Consider the following 21153-nt stretch of genomic DNA (forward strand, 5'->3'; position numbering starts at 1 on the left):
ATTTTGTTGGTAAAAGCTATGGAACACATAATAATTGTAGACTAATACAAGTGTCAAAATGAAGTCCGGGGACCCGACTATTTTGGGGGACGCATAATACTTAAAAGCTAAAATTTCTTACAAGATATACAATCACAAACATACAATGTTGTTGCAGGAAACCACCACACTACACTATAAGTATATGGACTGTGAGAAATTCATCTTTCATCCGACTTGTTTTAAATAATTATTTTTAAATATAAACAGATTATTGTATTACAATAAATGCCACTCTGTTGTGTGATAGGGGGGTCCTTGGGATATTTTTTAACCATAATGGGTCCCTGGCCTCAACATTTAAAAAAAACCTGTTTTAGACAAGCAATATTCCTCAGTAGGCAAGACTTTCTGTTAGTCTTATACATGTCTTAAAGAGTTACATCACTTGAGTAAAGTATTTAGCAGGCTACAATATACACATAAAGGGTTTGAACTTAATTAGCCCTGATTTCATTTTAAATCTAGCTTGCCTGGGGGAATAAGATGTAAGATAAGATAAGATAAGATAAGATATTCCTTTATTGTCCCACATGGGGAAATTTCATTGGTGCAACGCAGGTAGATACAGAGGTAGATACAGAAGAACAGATCACTTATAGGAAGTCTGAAAAACACTTTCAGTAGAAGATATCCTATAAATAAAAACTCCCATAGACAAATAAATAAATACATAAATACCATTACATGTGATCACGACAGTAATTGCACATGAATATGTGTCACGACAGCACATAGATTGCACATGAATTTCACAGTAATTGCACATGAATTGCACATGAATTCCAACAGCAATTGCACATATGACAGAATTGCACATGGTTAGGTCAGTATTGCAAGTGTTCAGGACTAACAGTGTTTGTTATAAAGTCTGACAGCAGCAGGAAGGAAAGACCTGCGAAACCTTTCCTTCACACAGCGAGGGTGGATCAGTCTCTCATTGAAGCTGCTCTCCAGAGCGGACAATATACATATATCCATTCAAATATACACGACTTTCCCATTTTAAAGTAACGTTGTGACTCATGTACATACTTGAGCAGGCTTCTAAATGTACTACACCATTTCCTGATGAAGCAGAGCCCATGCAACAGGGAGCCCACTGTGCTGATCAGGTCAGGTTATCTTCAGCATGTCCACCAGTGTGTTGGATGTGATCCTTTTGTCACGGCCTTGTGTCACCAGTGTGTCACCAATGTGGGCCGCTCTATTCCTGGACTGACCACCACCTTGGACACTGCTCCTGTGTTGTGGTCACGCTTGTGTTGTAGAGTCTATGTTAATTAGGTTAGGGAGCTGCCTCTGTAGGTAGGGCTTTTGTTGAACATGCTTTGATTTGGGTTTCTAGGCTAGAGAAGCAAAGGGGCACTGTACTGTCAGTGAATATGATCTAGCTACAGTATTTATTTAGAAGCAAAATCATTACATCTCACTACGGAAATGTATGTAGATTCGATCAATGAGAAGCTTTGTACAGAGTGACAGCTGGGATCACAACATTTTAATCTGGAATAAAGACAACACTGGATAAATGAAAATGTAATGAATTTAAAAGATTTAGGTCATTCCATAGAAAAAATATATTTATTTCAATTACACCTTATATTGCAATGTGCTACACCTAACTAACGTTTAATAATCCATCTTCTGATTGTTAACCTAGATGCCAAAGTACCAGAATCAAAATGTCATTAAAGCCACATCTCATCTAACTGGATTTGTATGCACGAGTGAAAACTCGTTAAGCATTCATGCACAGGCAAACAAATGGCATGCATATAGTCACATGTAAACAGCCACATATGCACATAATAGCACCATGTAATGTGCAGCTTTATGGGTTGTATGTATGCAGAGCCCATGAGCCATAGCAACAGTCTGACCTACGTTCATAATCTATCCACGGGTTTCAGAATGACGAGAAATTAGGACGGTCGCCAAAGCAATCAACAATATAAGAAAAAAATACATAGGAAGTTGAAACCCATGGATATAATATACTAATACATTCAGCAATGTTTGACTCCATGCTTATGAGAAGAAAGTCAAAATTGTTTAAAATCCCCATACAATGCCTTTAATCTAATAGAAAGCAGCAGTCATCAATGCAATGTATCCATCCATTATTTCATGCTTCAATAGACTATTCTACATATTCAATCCTTTCCTCATCTGAGAAAGATGTCCAGTTTTCATACTCAAATGATCTGGGCTTGGCACTGGCACAAAGAGTACACTGCATTGATTGTAAACTTCTAGGACAAAATGTGAATCTATATTATTGGATGCCTGCTTTTCAACTTTGCAGCTTACCACTATTTTATAAATAGGTTAAAAGAAGGATCGATTAAGTTGATAATATGCATGTAACAATACAGCAATTACCACTGCTTAAATTGTTATAATATTCTTTGTCACATGCAGGGGAAAAATCTTTAACTGTGCCCACTGTCTAGACAAAAAGTGTGGGGACAGACTATGTGACACGAATCCCTGCCGATACTCTCAAGTTTCAAATTATACTGCAGTTTTTGTCTTTTTAAAAGTGCAATTTTCTCCTGTGCTTCTTGCTTTGTCGTGAAAGTTCCAAAGTGTCATTAAACATATCAATTGTGTGTGTGTGCGTGTGTGTATGTGTGTATGTGTGTATGTGTGTGTGTGTGTATGTGTGTGTGTGTGTGTGCGCATGTGTGTGTGCGTGCGTGTGTATGTGTGTGTGCGTGCGTGTGTGCGTGCGTGTGTGTGTGTGTGTGTGTGCGTGTGTGTGGTGTGTGTGTGCGTGTGTGTGTGCGTGTGTGCGTGTGTGCGCGTGTGTGCGTGTGTCTGTGTGTGTGTGTGTGTGCGTGCGTGCGTGCGTGTGTGTGTGTGTGTGCGCGTGTGCGTGTGTGTGTGCGTGTGTGTGTGTGTGTGTGTGTGTGTGTGCGCGTGTGCGCGTGTGCGCGTGTGCGTGTGTGTGCGTGTGTGTGTGTGTGTGTGCGCGTGTGCGCGTGTGCGTGTGTGCGTGTGTGTGTGTGTGTGTGTGTGCGTGCGTGTGTGTGTTCAGAACTAAAACAGTATTTAAGAGTGCTTTTGTGAGGCTGCTTCAGGAACAATTGGATCCAAAGACCGAGCAGAGCGGCAGTACAGGCTGTCTTGTTCATTTCTTCTGCACATCTCGTTCTGAACACCACATGCTCCCACATATACAGCAGTATCAGGACTGAAATCCCTAATTAAACACTGTTACAGCCTGTAACCGCAGAAATATAATGGAGACGATGTAGAGCCAACATGTCCAGATATTTAGTGTTTCCCCTAAAAGAAAATGCTGCGCTGTATCTTATATTCAATGGAATATACATATGCAGAGGTTATTTACTGTTAGGAGTAGAGTTCAATGTTTAATCAGAGTAACAGCCAAACTTGCAGCCAAATTAAGGCTGGGCGATGTGGCAATAAAAAATATGAATGTGGTCAGTTTTGATATGCTTTTTTGATGAGATTGTCATCTCATGTGCTTTTCTGTTTAATACAGCGCTTTGCTCAAATACAGACACTTTTCATCCTATTGGTCAGTCTCTGTCATGCTTAAAGTGAGTGACAACTGGATTTAACTATTCACAGTGTTTTTGTTACCCCCAATGGCCAATCTCAGAAGTTAAGTAGGGATTAGTAGTACTTGGATGGGAGACCACTGGAATGCCAGGATCCACGGGGGGATCGTTGTGCTCTTGGGCACCTTGTCCCCCACTTGTCTCCAGTGTCCATGTATTCTGGCGTATGAATGAGAGGGACGCTGGAACAACAGTTGGAAATTAGCCCATGTGCACAATCTGGTATGTTTATAGCCTGTGTATAATGTATGTTCATTAACATGCACTGTCCTGACCAAATAAACAATAACAACTGGATTAATCGTGAAAAATAATTGTGATCTTGGCTCTAAAATATCATCATGATGTTCCTACACAATATCCCCCACTCCTGTGCCAAATAGTACAGTTTATGATGTTCAACTAAAGGAACCAAGGAATAGAACAAGACAAGAGAAGAAAAAATAAAAGAGGGAGGACTGGCTTAAAAAATTTAGGGAAAAAACCCTAGAAAAATGACTATGCAGTGCAATAGTTTCAGATAGATTTTGTAGCATGTTTTTGTAATTTAAATTGTTTATTGAAATAATACCAGGTGAAACCCAGGATCAAGCCAGGATGAAATGATCGCAACGCATGTTTATCAAAGCATATTATTGAGTTAAAACCCCTTTTGATAACAATTTTGTGATATTACATTTGCTTGACAATATGTATACAATAAGTTACTACATTTTGAAGCCATAAAGGTGAATATAAACTGTTTTGAAGTCAAAAGCTGATTTAAGAGTATACAAGCAAATGGAGGCAGAGGAGGAGAGGCCCAGCGGATAGAAAAAACGGTGAAAGCAGCCAGACTACGTGGATGATGGGGGAGGGAGGTGAAAATCTCGCACACTAGTCGCTGTGTGTGGTCTCCTAGCAACACTGTCAGCCAAGCATCTCCTACTCAGGCCCTGAATATATGCACCAAACACGACATCAGCCCCAGTGCACCCCGTGATAAGCCGGGCTCTTCAGGCCTCAACGGCACGTGATTTGAGCTTTCTGTAAAAGTAGCATCTGTATCTAACTCATTTATGACACATGAGCAATGACACACATGGAACGCGCATAATCGTAAATCATGAATTGTGAATCTTCATGATGTGGAAATGTAAAGTAAAAGAAAACATCAATAGACCCTTTAAAACTTTGTAAACAAAAGGCTCAAAATTTCAGATTGGAGGCAAACAATAATTGGAAGAAATTGTGATTTCAATGGACAAACTAGGATTAAACTCAGAATATCACCACATATAAAAATTCAAGATGGTTTTGGCAAAAAAGCCGGAAACCACTAAGATACATGTGAGTGATATCAGGGCCAGGTTTAAACACATTTACTTTACATTACCGCCTATCGGCGCAACTGCTTTTGTGATACAAAAATTATTTTAATTTTTTGTTTGCAAAAAAAGAGAAGGATACACTCTTTGCATTTTTGATGATGCAAATCCGCAATGTTTTTACTGGACAAATATTTTACACAGATATAACAAATTTTATAACAAACTTTACCACAAATTGTATATTTTGTGAAGCTAAAATATTATTTTGAAACTATTAAATAGTATTTTATCCATCCTGAAAAAGCATTTCTTCCCTGGGAAGCTTTTGTTATAGAGTCATAAAACTATAAGCATTTAGATCTGATGTCAATGAAATATTGAAAGTGTGTTTATTTTAGTCTCCAGTCGCTTCTGGAGTTTTGAACGCCCTGATGCCATTTTAAAGGGTCTATATATGTTTTTAAATGGATTTGAGATGCAAAATATGTCTGAATCCAAAACCTATAAACATGGCTGTGCTGGGCGGATGTTGTTTACTGTGCTGAAAAACAACGCATGACCTATAACCTCACTTCAAAGTCAAGAACAGTGAGATGGAAAAAATAAACTGAACATCTGCATTTCCATGACAACTGTGATCACCATCTGCTGATAAACATCCTGCGATCAGATAAAAAAAAGCTGCCCACCAAGACTGTGACCCAGCAAAATGAAAGGCAGGATACAATAGAAGGTTTCAAATGAGACATCACGGCCAATTTATTAGAGACATGTGATATTGACCCTCCAGTGTTCGTTAAAAGAACGCGTGCATTCTGAAGGCTGCTACTGATTCATACGTTAGCTTCAATGCATTTTCAACTGGAGAGTCAGCAGCCAAACATCACAAACTATAAAAAAGTGCTGTTTTAAAAACCTCTTGACCGTGAGTAACACCAGAGCCTAGTTAGGACCAAACCTATAGTGAGGACCTCCAAGAAGTGGACCAATGAGGCAGTGGATGAGCAACTCCCCGACCTCAAGTCCCACACCTCCCCCTGCTGGACCCCCTGCAGTCTGTAGGGCCAACAGGTCTGTAGACGACGCCATCAACCTGGCACTCCACCTCATCTTGCAGCATCTGGACTCCCCGGGAACCTACGCCAGGATCCTGTTTGTGGACTTCAGCTCTGCATTCAACACCATCCATCCTCCCTGCTCTGCTCCAGGACAAGTTCTCCCAGCTCAATGTGCCTGACTCCACCTGCAGGTGGAGCACTGACTTCCTGAAGAATCGTATGTAGTGCGCGCGGCTGGAGAAGAATGTCTCAGACACACAGACTATCAGCACAGGAGCTCCACAGGGCTGTGTACTTTCTCCCCTCCTCTTTTCTCTGTACACAAACAGCTGCACCTCCAGCCACGACTAATCAAGTCGTTAAACTAAAGTTTGCGGACGATTCCACCCTCAGCGGGCTCATCTCGGATGGGGATAAGTCTGTCTACAGGAGGGAGGTGGACCGGCTGGTGTCCTGGTGCAGCAGTAACAACCTGAAGCTCAATGCCCAGAAAACAGTGGAGATGATCGTGGACTTCAGGAAAGTCACTGAAGTCCACCCTCACCATCTCAGACTCCCCCATCACCACTGTGGACTCCCTCCGCTTTCTCTGCACCACCATCACCCGGGACCTCAAGTGGGAGCCCACCATCAGCTCCCTCATCAAGAAGGCCCAGCAGAGGATGTACTTCCTGCGGCAGCTGAGGAAAGCCAATATGACAGCGCAGATGATTGTGCAGTTCTACAAGGGCATCATTTAGTCCATCTTTCCCAGTTGAGTCCATCCAGTATCTTTCCCTCTGCCGTAGAATGTATATATCATGCCGTCTCTGTATAAAGAGTTCAATGTTTGTTGTTTGTGTTGCACCGAACCACCAGGACAAGTTCCTATGTTTGGGAATGTTTGTTCATCGACAAATGGCAATAAATCCCTTTCTGATTCTGATTCTGATTCTGAAAAGAGTTCAATGTAGTTTACTCAAGTAGCAAGTACTACCGAATTAGAATTCAACCAACAACATAAATAAACATTTCTTAAATACAACATTAGGCTGGACCATAATGCCTCAAAAATAAAACGACCCAAGAACAGTTCGACAATTACATTTATGTTTTATTCCATCAAGCAGGACAAATCCAAAAATAGTGGACTTAAAAACATTGAGCTGGAAGTTAGAACATGACGCGTAATATTTGTTGCAAAATGTAATACAAAATATTATTTGTCAACAAACGCCAAAATCCAAGTTTTTAATTTTACGGCCTCATTAAAATAAAGGGAATAGGACGTTTACGTTGGTATCAGGAATGTGAAGATTATTAGGTGAAAAGATAATTGTGATTATTCAGGTCACAATATACTCATAACAAAACAGTAATAATTGTGATAATACAAAGTATTTTGAATTCAATATTTGAATAAAAAATACATCTAAATGCATAGTACCTTTTTTATCTGGCTGTTTTTCCTTTATTTTGTCATTCATAAAGTTCTATTTTGTAAATCTGGACACAAACTGGAGGAATGGGAATGAAAAAAAATTAAAGATTTCATTGTTGTTTGGTCACGGTCTCAGTAATTTTGAATTATAACTAAATTGTGAGTTTTTTCTCACAATAATCGTGATACTAAAATTATATTGTGACATCCCTAGATGATATCAGGCCGTGTGCGCAGCTTTTCTAAACAAGTCACTTCTGGAGGGCTCTAAAGTGAGGCCTATTCGAAATTCAAGTTTCTAATTGACCTAAACAATTACCGGTAGTTATTTTGGTTACTATGGTATATAGTAGGAGAGTGACTAGATTGAAAATGATGGACATACAACATAGAAGACCATAGCTGCATCTTTATGAGGCAAATACTGTGCCTAACACAATAGGAACGATTGTAATAATTCAAGAAGCCCTACGGAGTTTTAAAGAGACTCTGGATGTCACTGAATGCAGTAGAAGTTTATTTACCATCAGTAGAGGACCTGGAGACATGAGTCAAAACATAGTGGTTGTACTGTTCATTAGAGCCTGGCTATGCTTCCACTGTAGGGCTTATTATCACCACTGAGGGCATATAATAGGCCAGATAGAGCGAGCTGGAAGCGTCCTTGGTGCAATGTTCCAGTCAGTTTGCATGTCTAATTCAAAACCTATGATGCTTTTGTACACACCTTATTAATTAGGAAACATGGGATAATTGTACTTGTATTTTTTGCATGAGAGGCTAAATGCCATCATATTAAACATTCACTGCGCACACAGCCCATAAAGTCACTGCTTCAACAGCTGAGGAACGGCGACTCCTGGTTAACCTGACTAATTTGTTTTCAAATACCTACACACGTTCACTGCCACAAAACATTTTCCTATGAGTTTAATGGTGTGAGTAAAAGTGGCAGACACATAATGAGTTTGGTTGGTTCACGTTGCTCAGAGCTTCCTTCAGGCCAGCACTGGTAAACTGTCTGAGAGCCGAGACCGCTTTCATCTGCTCGAGCCAAAAGTGATGGCATGCTGGTTCAGTAAACACACTCAAGACACAGGGGTCTACAATCAGTTTTTGCTTTGTAATGTAAGTAAGTAAGTAAATTTTATTTATATAGCACCTTTCACAGACAGAGGTCACAAAGTGCTTCACAAAACACAGAATAAAACATTAAAAACACAAAAAACTTACAGTGAACAATACATATACAACAATATACAGTAAAATCAGTCTGTAAAACAAGTGCATTTAAAAGGCTTGACTAAATAAAAAGGTTTTAAGCTGACCCTTAAAAGCAGTAACTGAGTCCAGTGACCGTAGGGAGAACGGAAGATCGTTCCAGAGTCTGGGGGCAACAGCCTGGAAGGATCTGTCTCCTCTGGTCCGAAAACGGGTGCGAGGCACCAGCAACAGTTTCTGGTCCAAGGACCTTAGTGAGCGAGAGGGAGCGTACGGTTTAATCAGATCGCTGATGTACGATGGGACCTGACCATTTAAAGTTAAAACAAGAATTTTAAACTGTATCCGGTAGGAGACCGGCAGCCAGTGAAGGGCTTTAAGAATGGGTGAAATGTGGGCCCTTCTATTTGTGCGGGTCAAGATCCTCGCTGCAGAGTTCTGGACCAGCTGCAGACGAGAGAGTTCCTTCTTGTTAAGACAGGAAAACAAGCTATTACAATAGTCTAAACGTGAAGACACAAATGCATGAATTATAAGTTCCAGGTCATTTTGAGACACCATTTTCCTGAGCTTAGAGATTTTCCTCAACTGAAAGAAACAGTTCCTCGTCAACAGCTTGGAGTGGTGCTCTAAAGACATGTCTTTGTCAAAGACAACACCCAAGTTTCTAAGACTTGGTTTAGCAGTCTGGCCTAAAACACCCAAGTACTGGTTTATCCCTGGAATGGCATCATCAGGGGCAATAATCAGAGTTTCTGTTTTGTCAGCATTTAGCTGCAGAGTTTTGACTCAGCCATTGTTTTATTTGCACTAAACAACTGACCAAGGAGTTCAGCTTCTGGATCTCAGAAGGTTTAAAAGAGCAATAGAGCTGAATATCGTCAGCGAACAGGTGATAGGACACATCACTAAACTCTTTAATGATCATTCCCAGGGGAATTATATAAAGCAGAAATAGGACGGGACCCAAGACGGAGCCCTGAGGAACTCCACACAACAGATCAGCTGAGTTGGACATTATTTGGTTTGCAGCAACACTAAAGCTCCGACCGGATAAATATGAGGAAAACCAATGAAGAACTGACCCCGATAGTCCAATCAGGTCACTCAGTCTGTTCAACAGGATATGATGGTCGACAGTGTCAAAGGCTGCAGACAGATCCAACAGAACTAAAACCGTGCATTTTCCAGAATCAGCAGACATCATAATGTCACTGGACACTTTCAACAATGCGGTTTCCGTAGAATGATGTTTGCGGAAACCAGATTGAAAAGAGTCGTGAAGGTTTGACTGATCAAGGAAATCTGACAATTGTTCAGAGACCACCTTCTCAAGGATCTTGGACATGAACGGTAGCTTTGATTATGGGTCTGAAACTTTTGGGGTCTGTCGAGTCCAAGTTTGCTTTTTTCAGTAAAGGCTCAACTATGGCATGTTTAAATAGACCAGGAAACGCACCAGTAGAAAGAGAGAGATTTACCATTTTGGTAACCCAGGGGCCAATAACATCAAACACTTTGAGGAAGAGCCTGCAGGGAAGGGCATCTGATGTACAAGAGGAGGGTTTCATCTTGGTCACCAGAGCTGAGATGTCTTCTAGAGTGACAGGCTTAAAAGAAGACCAGATTTGGGAAACAGGCTCCACAGAAACAGGTTTATCACACAAAAGAAGTGGGATTTGGTCTTTGATCATGTTGATCTTATCGATAAAGAACCTGAGGAATTCATTGCTGTCAGCTTTGCAGAAAACAGGAGTCACTGCAGCGGTAGGACAAACAATAGAATTTATAGTGTCAAACAACACTTTGGGGGTTTTCTTGTTGGATGTTATTAGCTGGCGGAAGTAATCAGCTCTGGAACTTTCCATCATTTCATTGTAAGATGACGCAAGATCTCTGAGGTGTAACCTATGGACCTCAAGACTAGAGGTTTTCCACAGACGCTCAGTTTTCCGACATAGTCTCTTTAGGTTTAGGATATCTTCATTTATCCAAGGACAAGCTTTTTTCTGTGTTGACAGAGTGGATTTTACAGGTGCCACCTGATCTAAAATGGATAAACATTGGCTGTTAAATGAATTAATTAAACTGTCCACATCAAGACAATTCATAAACAAATGAGGATCAAACATAGCGGAAAATTGGACGGCTGTATTTGCAGTGATAATGTGCCTCTGAGACCTGATGTTTGAGGGCACCGGCTCAGGAGAAAAGTTCAATTCAAATAAAACACAGCTATGATCACTCATATGGACATCCTCCACACAGAGGTTAGCAACACTCTGGCCAAGTGAAAACACCAGGTCTAAAGTGTGTCCCTTTTGGTGAGTGGGACCTGAAACATGCTGCTCAAAGTTAAATGTTTCGGTCAAGGTTAAAAGATCCTTTGCAGGGCATGATGAGCCATCGACCCAAATGTTAAAATCCCCAAGAATTAAAACATTTTCCAGCTTTATAATAGAAGATAAATTGTCACTAAAGTCCTTTAAAAAGACAGCAGCAGGACCAGGGGGCCGGTAGACTAAAACACAGTAAAAAGGACTTGAAGAACCAACCTTAATCATCTGTGATTCAAAGGAAGTGAAAGTGTGCGAGTCGATGACTTTACACATGTAACGGTCCTGGGACACAACTGCCAGACCTCCTCCACGTCGACCAGGGCGAGGCATCGCAGAAACGGAGCAGCCAGGTGGGCAGAGTTCATTTAGATGAATAAACTCACCCTCTCTCTGCCATGTCTCCGTAAGACACATGAAATCAAGGTTTTGTCTTGTAAAAAGTTCATTCAAGGAAAAAGCTTTGTTGGCAATTGAACAGGCATTCAACAAGCCGAGCCGGACCGTGGATGACGTCACGTCCATCGGTTCAGCTGAGCGCAGCGGGACCTGTCGAAGGCACGCCTTACGGTCACGTGATTCCCATCTGTTTCGCCGGTAAGCTGACGAAAACAAGGAAGCGGACGGTGGACCCCAGCGCTCATAATTCCAGCGGCGCGCATAAATAAAAATAAAAATCAATTGCTCTAAACTATTTGGAAAAGACAGTTATGAGTTTGAACAAGATATCCAGATCAGGTGTAATGTAACAACCAGCAGGTAAACACACAAATGCAGTGTAATTTGAAGCATAAGTTGGTTATTTCCAAAGAATAAGGCTAAGATTTTACTGAGCTCAAATTATGAAGAGGTCAAGAGGTTATGGCTAATACACTGTAAACAGGAAATTGGTATAAGATGTCTTCCAACACATTCTTAATTTTGTTTCAAAAATATATTCAGTTTTAAGTAGATCAACAACATCCTAAACAATAGATTTTATCCTGTAACTATTTTGTTTCATGTTGAGTGTGATGAATGGAAAAAAGAGCAGCCACACTTAAGAACAAATAGACAACATATAGAGATCTGGTTAAGGTCTACAACATGATTAGTTTAATAAACATATTAAAACATATTTTAATATATATATATTATTTTATATAAATTTTTAACATAGCTGTAATATATAAAATATAGGATAAACATCCACAGTCCAGAAACGTATACAGTAGTACAAAAGCCAACTCAGAAACTCGGATCTTAAAGGGTGAAAGCTTTACAGAAACACATCTAGTCGTTCTCCCTTTGACTCTTTATCCTTGCAATCATTTTTCATCTTGAATCTGCTAAACTTGTAATAGGCTTCTGATCCTTCAACCTGGCTGTGTGAATTTAAAGCGTCATCTCAAAGCCATCTTTATTTGCATACGGTATGTGGATATGAAACTGTATGAAAGAAAGAAGATTATTCACATGATTCTGACAATGTTCAACATTCCTAAATCAGAAGTCACTTTTTCATCTTTGGGCATCTTTGCTGCTCCAGAAAGCATGTCTAAACTGGTTTTAATGTGATGCTGCTTGTGTTCCAAGCTCTCTACAATATTACATTGTGCAGTGGATGCCTGTGGAGATGAGAATGGACAGAGCACTGCAGGCCTGAGATGGATGGAAGAGGCGGGCAAGAATTTGGCACAATCTTTCCGTTAACCCTGTTTGTGGGCATAAACTATACATAACTACGCTAAAGCTGTTGTAAACCTATAGAGAGAATGTAGTAGGCCTTTCATACAGTCAAAATAACTAACTAATATGGAGTGCTCTAAACCTAATGTACAATGCATTCATAATGGATTGCAACAACAATTAATCCAACAATTGCTTTGCTGTTCCTTATCTATTTACTAACATCAAAGATGATGTTGTCCCTGTGTTGCCAATCGAAACCAAATATAAGAGGCCAGAAAGACACACTGACATTAATTTACACAGACTCAGTCTCAACACTTCACACTCTGCCTTATAGCCAATAATACATGTTCACCCCTCCTGACTGCTCGTTCTTGAGTCACATATGGTCAAGTAAATTCGGAATGACATGTAAACAACTTGAGGAAACATGGTTTACTTTTTGAAGTCTTATCTGGGCCCGGTTGTTGTCATGAATTTAGACCAAGAAGAACTGTTTCATTCATCAAGTTAGTAAAAAATGTCAGTGCTTGTCTTTGTTTTGTTTGTTGCCCTTAATAATAAATCAGCCTTGGTCTTTAGCTTATATATATATATACTTTAAAATGTGTGTATATGTCAAGTGACTATAATTTTCCGTTTTTAGTAGTTTTAGCATGGTATGCCGAATATCCTTTTGAATGGTCAAGAATACAAGCATCCATAACAGGAAAAGGTCATGTGAGTGAAGCGTATGAATATGCTAATCACTAATATTAATTATTGCTTAAGCAAATAACAGCTAAAGGTCACCTACTTATTGAAACCAGTTTGGACATTACAAACACAGTACATCCACATCGATAGACTATTGACCCAAATCCAGCATCAAGCCAAGTCATAGTTTCTCTGATGGTTTCACGTTCAGTCACATACAGAGAGCTGTGTCAGGGAGGGCATCTGGTGCAAGTCAACAGTACAGTATTAACAGTAGGATAAGGCAGAACAGAAATGTTATATTTGTCTGTTTTTGTTTGGTATAATTCTTGCCTTCCAAATGGTTTACATTTGAATTCATAAAGACTATCTCTGATCCCGTAAGGTGTAAGACGCTCTAATCAGCACCAACAACTCTCGCCTCCCTCCTCTTTGCCCTTCATCATCGTCTTCTGCTGGAATCTGCAGTTACCAAGGTGACCCACTGCACTTAGCATAGGCCTGTACGGACACTGGCTGCTGTCACGAGCCCCTGTACAGGCCAATATCACAGAAAATAGGGTCAATGGGGTAAAGATGCACAAGAATTTGTGTGTCAAATTTCATGAACATGAGCTGTGTCCCCAAATACCAAGTAAACATTTCCAAATCAAATATAGCTTTTACCCAATCAGATTTATTTTTAATCACAAGAACAATGGATTTCCTCCAGGAATTCTGGAGATTCTGAGCAGAACATGAGACATGCCCTGTCCATAAACTGAGGAAGAACATGTATTTGTCCTCTATCTGCAGGTAAGGCACTTGCAACACAGGTTCAGTTGTGAGTGTAGTTCCTTTTTTAAACTATTTGAGAGCTCAGGCTACTCTTGCTTCATCTCTAGTGTAACTAGATATTCTGTTTTCTATTGCAAATGATAGAAGTGAGTACAAAAGTAAAATTAAGGCTAAAGAGTGATGCAGATTTCCTCAGATATTGAAAGTTAAATTTAAACCTGCATAGCCCCCAATGGCACTGCATCACAATGACAGACAAGAATCTGCATCCTGCCTTGATCATTTGCTCGTCTGAAGCTGGACTGAGAGTGAAGCTGCGGTGGACTGTTTGTGTGAGTTAAAAGTCCCCCTTGAACGCTGAGGGGAAAGCTCTGCAGCTGCACACGCTTCACTGAACCACAATCCTTTTTATAGGCAAGGATTACCCAGCAATATCGTGCACCTCCATGTTTGTTTTGTTTGTGTTGAGATGGCATACAGACATTGTTTATAACACTACCTCTTGAATGAAGGGGAATAGAGTTCTCTAAATCCAGTAAAAACATGTATATATATATATATATATATATATATATATATATATATATATATATATATATATATATTACATATACATATACATATACATAAAACTCACAAAATACTGAGCAAAGCCCAATAGCCCACAGCAAAGTCCAGGATCAGCTGAACATTGCTGTACAGTGTCTTGTAATGACTGAGGCCTTAGATAAAGAGCAATACTTAAGAGACCCATTCATTCAAAATATGCAAGAAACCTCTAGTCACGGGACACGGAATGAAAAATAGATACAACCTTGAAGGAAAAGCAAATCAGTCCACATGTGTTATGTTAATTTTGCAAAAGCTCACCTCATTGCAACAATCCTCCAACTAACCTTTGATTGAACGACAGGGCAGGAGCGTAGGTGCAGGTAGTCCACAAGTGGTTGGGCAGATTTCAAAACATGGACTTCTTTTTGTTCAGTAACTCCCACTACACACAAGTCAAAGAGTAGGCTCTACAGAATAAACATGCTTGCCCACACGCAGCCCTCCCACTCATCTCATTCCATACCCTGATAATGTCTTCTATGGCCTACTTATGAGCGCTGTGTGGTAACGTGTTAAAATATGAGTAGATTTCATGATAAATGTACTTATTTTCTTTCCTGCTAGCACCGCTTCACCTGTATATCAGTCTCTGTGGTTCTGCATTAAAAAATGTTTTGTTTTGTTTCATCTTGTTAATGCCAAACAAACTTTACTATTAGGAAAGTTTGACTTTAATGTGAATGAAAGTGAATTTAAGGTTTCACTGTGGTCTTGGTGTCAACAGTCATGGATAATTGTAAAATCTCCTCTTCTCATAATAATTGTAACACTATGTAACACGAAAAAAAAGTAAATGAATCAGTGGCTGAATAACTCAAAAACTAAAATAACAGACTAAAGCCATAGTAAAAAGCATTATTGTGGAATAATAAGAAATGATTGTTTGGTCAGCATTTGAGAAGGGAAAAGTGAAAGACAAAACTTTGTGCAGCTTTGTGGGTGTAATGTGAAGCACTTTCTTTCCAGTGTCATTTAAAACCAAATTGCATAACCTGCATGTTGTATGAGATTCACACGAACACTCTCTAGTGCTTCCAAACCCTAAAGCTGTTCATGTTTTATACGGACGATATAGGAAACAAAAAAGTTTCCTATTTCTAGAGTGTGTGGTGGTGCACATAAAAGAGCTCTGGTGCAGTTGCCCTGAAATAAATCTGACATTGACACTGGCTGTGATTGGCAGTTTTTCAGCTGGGAGTCTCACTTGAGAAATCTGTATTCCTGTTATTCCTGCTCACAATTGTGCTGGCAGCTGTAAAACCGAGAGGTACAAGCTGGAACAAATGTGATGGCATGTAACTTCACAGCGGGGTGGCTCACTCAGGCTGCTCAAACAGACACTATCAAATCATCATCGACATATCGGTTTGTTTAGCCTTAACTCTGACCCAAGGAAAAGTGAAGACATTATTACACAAATTTGTGGATGTGTAACAGTTTCTAACTTTCTCATCAAAAGCATGGCATTTTTGAATGTCAATCGCTAACGGTGGCTCACTTGTGGTGTGGGACAGCTGGGATCGTTTCCACTGAAAAGGAAGATTGCTTTGACATTTCCAGTGCTGTAAGTTATTCTGCCTCACATTTGCATCTTGGCCCATATGCCATAAGAAGCACCTGTCTTCACCTATTCCCACTGAATGTTGCTGAACTTCAGGTTTTGCTGGTTTCCTGTGACCTTTGGGAATGACACTGACAATGTATTACACTTTTGCTATACTTCTGTTATAGTCCAGAGCGGCTTTAGATCAAAACTACTCGAAACATTATGGATATAATGCATATTAAGCCACTGTGCATGTTTAACTTAAAATAATGATAAACTATTCAAGGTCTTTTGAAGGTCTTGTAAAATAAACCCTACCCTACAGCATAAATACCCAATATACTATTTATACCTAAAATGCATTGTTGAAAAACACAGTGACATAGTGTTTTAGTTTTAATTCCAGGTTCAGTAAATACTGTCAGAAAGACATAATAAAACTAAAATTGGTCAACAGAGCAGTGTATTAGGCTGCTTGTTAGAATATAGACACATTATCAATAAGGTTACGTAAAAGTGTCTGTTGTAAAATCTGTTGTACTTAAGATAACAGATCATTCAAAAAGCACAATGTTAGTAATTATTCAGTAAACATATATATTATATTTCATAGATATAGTACACAAACGATTCAATATTTGGCAGATCATTTCCTGCACATGGCATTGATTCAAGCTTATGACCGACACAAAGAGTGCACGTTGTGAAACATTGTAAACAGTTAGATAGAATTGTATCATTTGGAGCTTGTAATTGTCTTATTGTTGTACTATTTCTGATAACAGAAGGTCAACGGAAGTCAAATAAAAGAAACAGATTCTGTGTTACTTTGTCTCAAATACTGTATGTGTGATTGAAAGATAATGACACGTACAAATGTATTATATGTCAACCACGCCAATACAAGGGGAGGTACTTACTTTATTTATTCTGAATAGTGCCATGCAAATGACTCTGGAGGTTTAATGAAGAGAAAACAGAGGGGAAATGAACAAAGATGAGTTGCCTGAAGGAAATCATTACCACACATCATTAGTCTTGACTACTGCAACTAGAACGGGCTGCTCAAACTAACACGTCTGAATCCCAATGCACTGTATTCCTGACGTGGGACAAGATGCACAGACTTTATCATAAAATAACAAGTTCCCAGGCAGCGGACATGGGTTTTGAAATCACAGTGGAGATGTAGTTGAAACACAATAGAATAAAGCAAGAGATTGTAGTCCTTAAGTTGAGTGTTATTTTACATGCAAATGCGGGAAAACGACAGAGATCAGATGCATGGTTATCCTGACCAGCATCTTTTGGATTATAGGGTAAACCGAGATAAATGCAAACTCCTCTCAGAAAGGCCTTGTCCTACTCCAGTTTACTTCTCCCGTAAAGCAGCAGAGAACGTTTACCACAATATAAAAGTCAGACTAAATATGCAATTGCTCAGAATAATAAATATGTTTAGGCTGTTAAAACGTGTCGTGTTTTTACTTGGTTTATGACAAGCACAATAGATGTTGCGTTCACCCCAATACATACCTTTTCATATATTTTAAACCTTGATTTTTATACTGAGGAAAAGGCTCAATACTCAATAACACAATTATAATAGAACACATTTTCATCAAAAAATCATACAATGTAAGTTAGGTTCATTAATATTACCATTGGGGTTTGTACTCGATCTGATATAGACCGTTTTCAAACTGCACAGGTAAGGATACATTTTGCCCTATTTATGTACTTTCGCCCCCAGTCAAGTCGATTCTTGTTAATTGGTGTTTAAATCTTCAGCCTATTTTAGATTAATTTTTGACAATGCTTGTTTTAAATCTAACCATGTAATCCATTATGGGTTATTTTTTCTGGTTCAGTCCTGAATAATAAATAACATTTTACTCAGCTTGATGACATCTGCTTCCCTCTTTTGCTTTGCCTATACAACCCTCTCCCTCAATAGTCGCCTGTCTAGCCCCCGCTGCCTGCTGACCCAAAACTTTCCAGACTGTTTGGGTGCTGAAGGAAATCCATGCAGGCACACGCAGAGACCAGACCCAAAAAATCCATTACAGCTCAGCGTTCAGCAAGACGAGGGCATCCACTCCACCAGAGAAATTGGCTTGAAATGTCATCTCCTGTCATGACTCTCTCCTATCCATCAAGTCTTCACTTCGGCTCTTGTCTACCCCCATGTGGGCTGCCAATAACCCTAAAAATATAGAATGGCATAAGACGGAACAGACGAAACGGTCGTAAGAAATAGATCTCCAAATTTAGCCACTCTTTTTTTTTGTTGTTGCTCAGAATAATTTGTGCCAAGAAAATATGGGCGATATGGCAAGATTTTTATGAAAACTTGACATTTTAGTTTCTAGAACATAAAAAGTATGTCTTATACTATTAGTCAGTGCCATTTAACACAATGCATTCTATTCAAACACTGTAGATGTCCGGATCAAAAGGTTCCAAACTTATCATTGAAGATCTGAAACAATTTGATCTATTTTAAATGAGCATGTGATCAACTGCACACACAGCCTTAGCACATGCAGACTAAAAAGACTCAGACCCACAGTTCAAAGGTGAATGTTCCTCCATTGACCCCTTTATCTGGCAATCAAAATAAACAAACCATTCCATAGCTTATTGTTGACCTTTAGTATTGAACTTTTTCTTCAAATAGATTAACATGAGCCTAAAACTTGGTCCACCTCCAAACCACAGCCTGACTGACTGCACATGGCTGTTCTTTCTGCTGTCACATTTCCCAGCAGCATTTTGTGAAGAGCAGGTGACAGGGCACAGTTGACGCCGCTTCTGTGACTCTTCTGCATTCAAGACATACTCCGCAAAAACGTGTGGCTCAGTGGCTGCACCCAGTGACCCTAAAGTCACACAGCTGCTGTAAGCTCCCTCCCTGCTCTCTCCCCCTGAGGAACCGGGCGTATACTATCACCAAAACACTGGCAACTGATCCTAATTTGCCAATACCGACCCAAGGCATGTGTGCTGTGCAAACGGCCCTCACTCAACAGCATGTTACACCCCAAGGTCAAGCGATACTGACTGGTAATTAATTTAATTTCAGAGGGTTTCTAAGCAGACAGGGCAGCAGCAAGCTTGGGTGCACCATGGTAAGCAAAGCAAAGAAGTATCAATTAAACTATAGGCTATGCATTCAGTGCCAGGATGTACAAATCAGGACATTATTATCTACTACAACAAATTGTCAATTTACACAACACAGAGTTTGGAATACCTTAATAATAGGCCTACTGGACCAAGCAGCATTTAGAATATATGTATAGTATGAGCAGTAGTGATGATGTGTAGTCCTGAAGCATGTGGTGAGCTGCTGGAGGACTCTCACACAGGGATGCTTCTCTGAGCGCCTGTCACGCCCGGAAAATAGACGAATAAACGTGAGGGAAACGTAGCTTTTAGTTTGTTCACGACTTGCCGTTATATTTTGGCCATGCTTGCACCCCATAGGTGGCATGCTACAGACGTGCATCGTACATTTATGTCCAATGCATTTGTCTAAGGAAGATAACACAGACGACGTCCAAACGAGCAATCCAGACGCGCCCGCACAATCCCATCCTCACCTGGCACACACAGAACACATTTGGGTTTCTCTTGGAATATCTGGAACGTTTGCAGATGTTTTTAGGGGGCCTTGCTACACGTTCACTGTAACACAGTTTGCCCAATAACGCTGTGCATGCCCGAGCTCACCGGCCAGCTGATAGAGGGTGTTTTTAACTCAAATATTTATAAAGCCGTGTCACGATTTGGTTTAAATACTGTTGATGGTTAGACAGCTGGACATGTTTGTTTGTGTCGCGCGTTTGCGACAAAAACAGACCAATGTGGCTCAGAGCTTCACTGATGAACCCTTTTCACATCAGTCAACCCAGTTTTGGGGCTAATTATCACGCCAAACGTTCAGGCCCATTCCTATGCGCACAGCGTAATATTGGGTGCGCTTCTAAGCAGACGGTGCATTTTGGAAGTGACAGCTGGCTATGCTGGATATATGGAGAAGGCACGGGCTGCAAAGAACACTACATGACATTAAGGAAGGGTTGAATCTTACCTTAGTCACTAAGGAGCCTATGGCTGGCGCAGAACCGCCTCACCACGCCGAGGTCCAGCTCGTAAAATGAGACAACAACAAAAGCACGCCGGTTGTTGATGACACAGCTGTCCTGGTGCACGAAAGGACGGAGAGATCCTTCCCCAGATGTGTCAATAAGAGCAGGGATGTGAAATCAGTTATTCACACGTATATCATCGGATTGACGCCTTTTCTTGACGTGAGAGGTCTTCCATTTTTATGATAAACAGCGCACACGGAGCCTATACTACCCAGACTCACCGTAGCTCTGAGGGAAAATCATGATGCAATTCAATGCGACGTTACAAAACACTCCTGTGCAAACACTGGAGAAGGACCTCAGCCTCGTCTTTGGGTGAAAAGCCCCCGCGCGACCTTTGCAAAAGAAACATTGCTACGCTTGAGCCGCACAGTCACAAACACGACACAACTGCGCAGATGGAGGCGCACTGCACGGTTCAAGCGGTGGCCATCCTCTTCACGGCGGAGCCCCATTCATATTCACCGGAGCTGAGCCTGAAGCCTGAAGATGAGCCTGAAGATGAGTCTGAAGATGAGCCTGAAGATGAGCCTGAAGATGAGTCTGAAGATGAGTCTGACTGAGCCTGAAGATGAGCAGAGATCCAAGCTGAGTCCACCTGCTGAAGAGTCACGGAGCGCGGGAGAAGCCAGAGACGCCCGCTGCTGTTGTGATGTCTGTCTGGTGAAGCGTGGTTTCCACAATCTACACAGTCGCGGAGATTTAGTTGGAAACAAC

General features: G+C 40.4%; 1 protein-coding gene across 1 annotated transcript in view; it reads right to left on the reverse strand.

The window, feature by feature from the left end:
* The window catches only part of LOC140360892 (neuronal tyrosine-phosphorylated phosphoinositide-3-kinase adapter 1), a 38065-nt gene extending 17052 nt beyond the window's left edge, over positions 1 to 21013 (reverse strand). The window contains exons 1-2 of the mRNA XM_072446349.1: positions 20997 to 21013; positions 20376 to 20931 (exon numbers count right to left, since the gene is read on the reverse strand). The gene's annotated coding sequence lies outside the window, so the exon portion shown is untranslated. The remainder of the gene's footprint in view (positions 1 to 20375; positions 20932 to 20996) is intronic.
* Between the last annotated feature and the right edge of the window lie 140 nt (positions 21014 to 21153).

This window comes from Eucyclogobius newberryi, unplaced genomic scaffold (assembly GCF_026437365.1).
Source record: "Eucyclogobius newberryi isolate DKJ021-1_F unplaced genomic scaffold, fEucNew1.0.hap1 SCAF_15, whole genome shotgun sequence".
Classification (NCBI taxonomy): domain Eukaryota; kingdom Metazoa; phylum Chordata; class Actinopteri; order Gobiiformes; family Gobiidae; genus Eucyclogobius; species Eucyclogobius newberryi.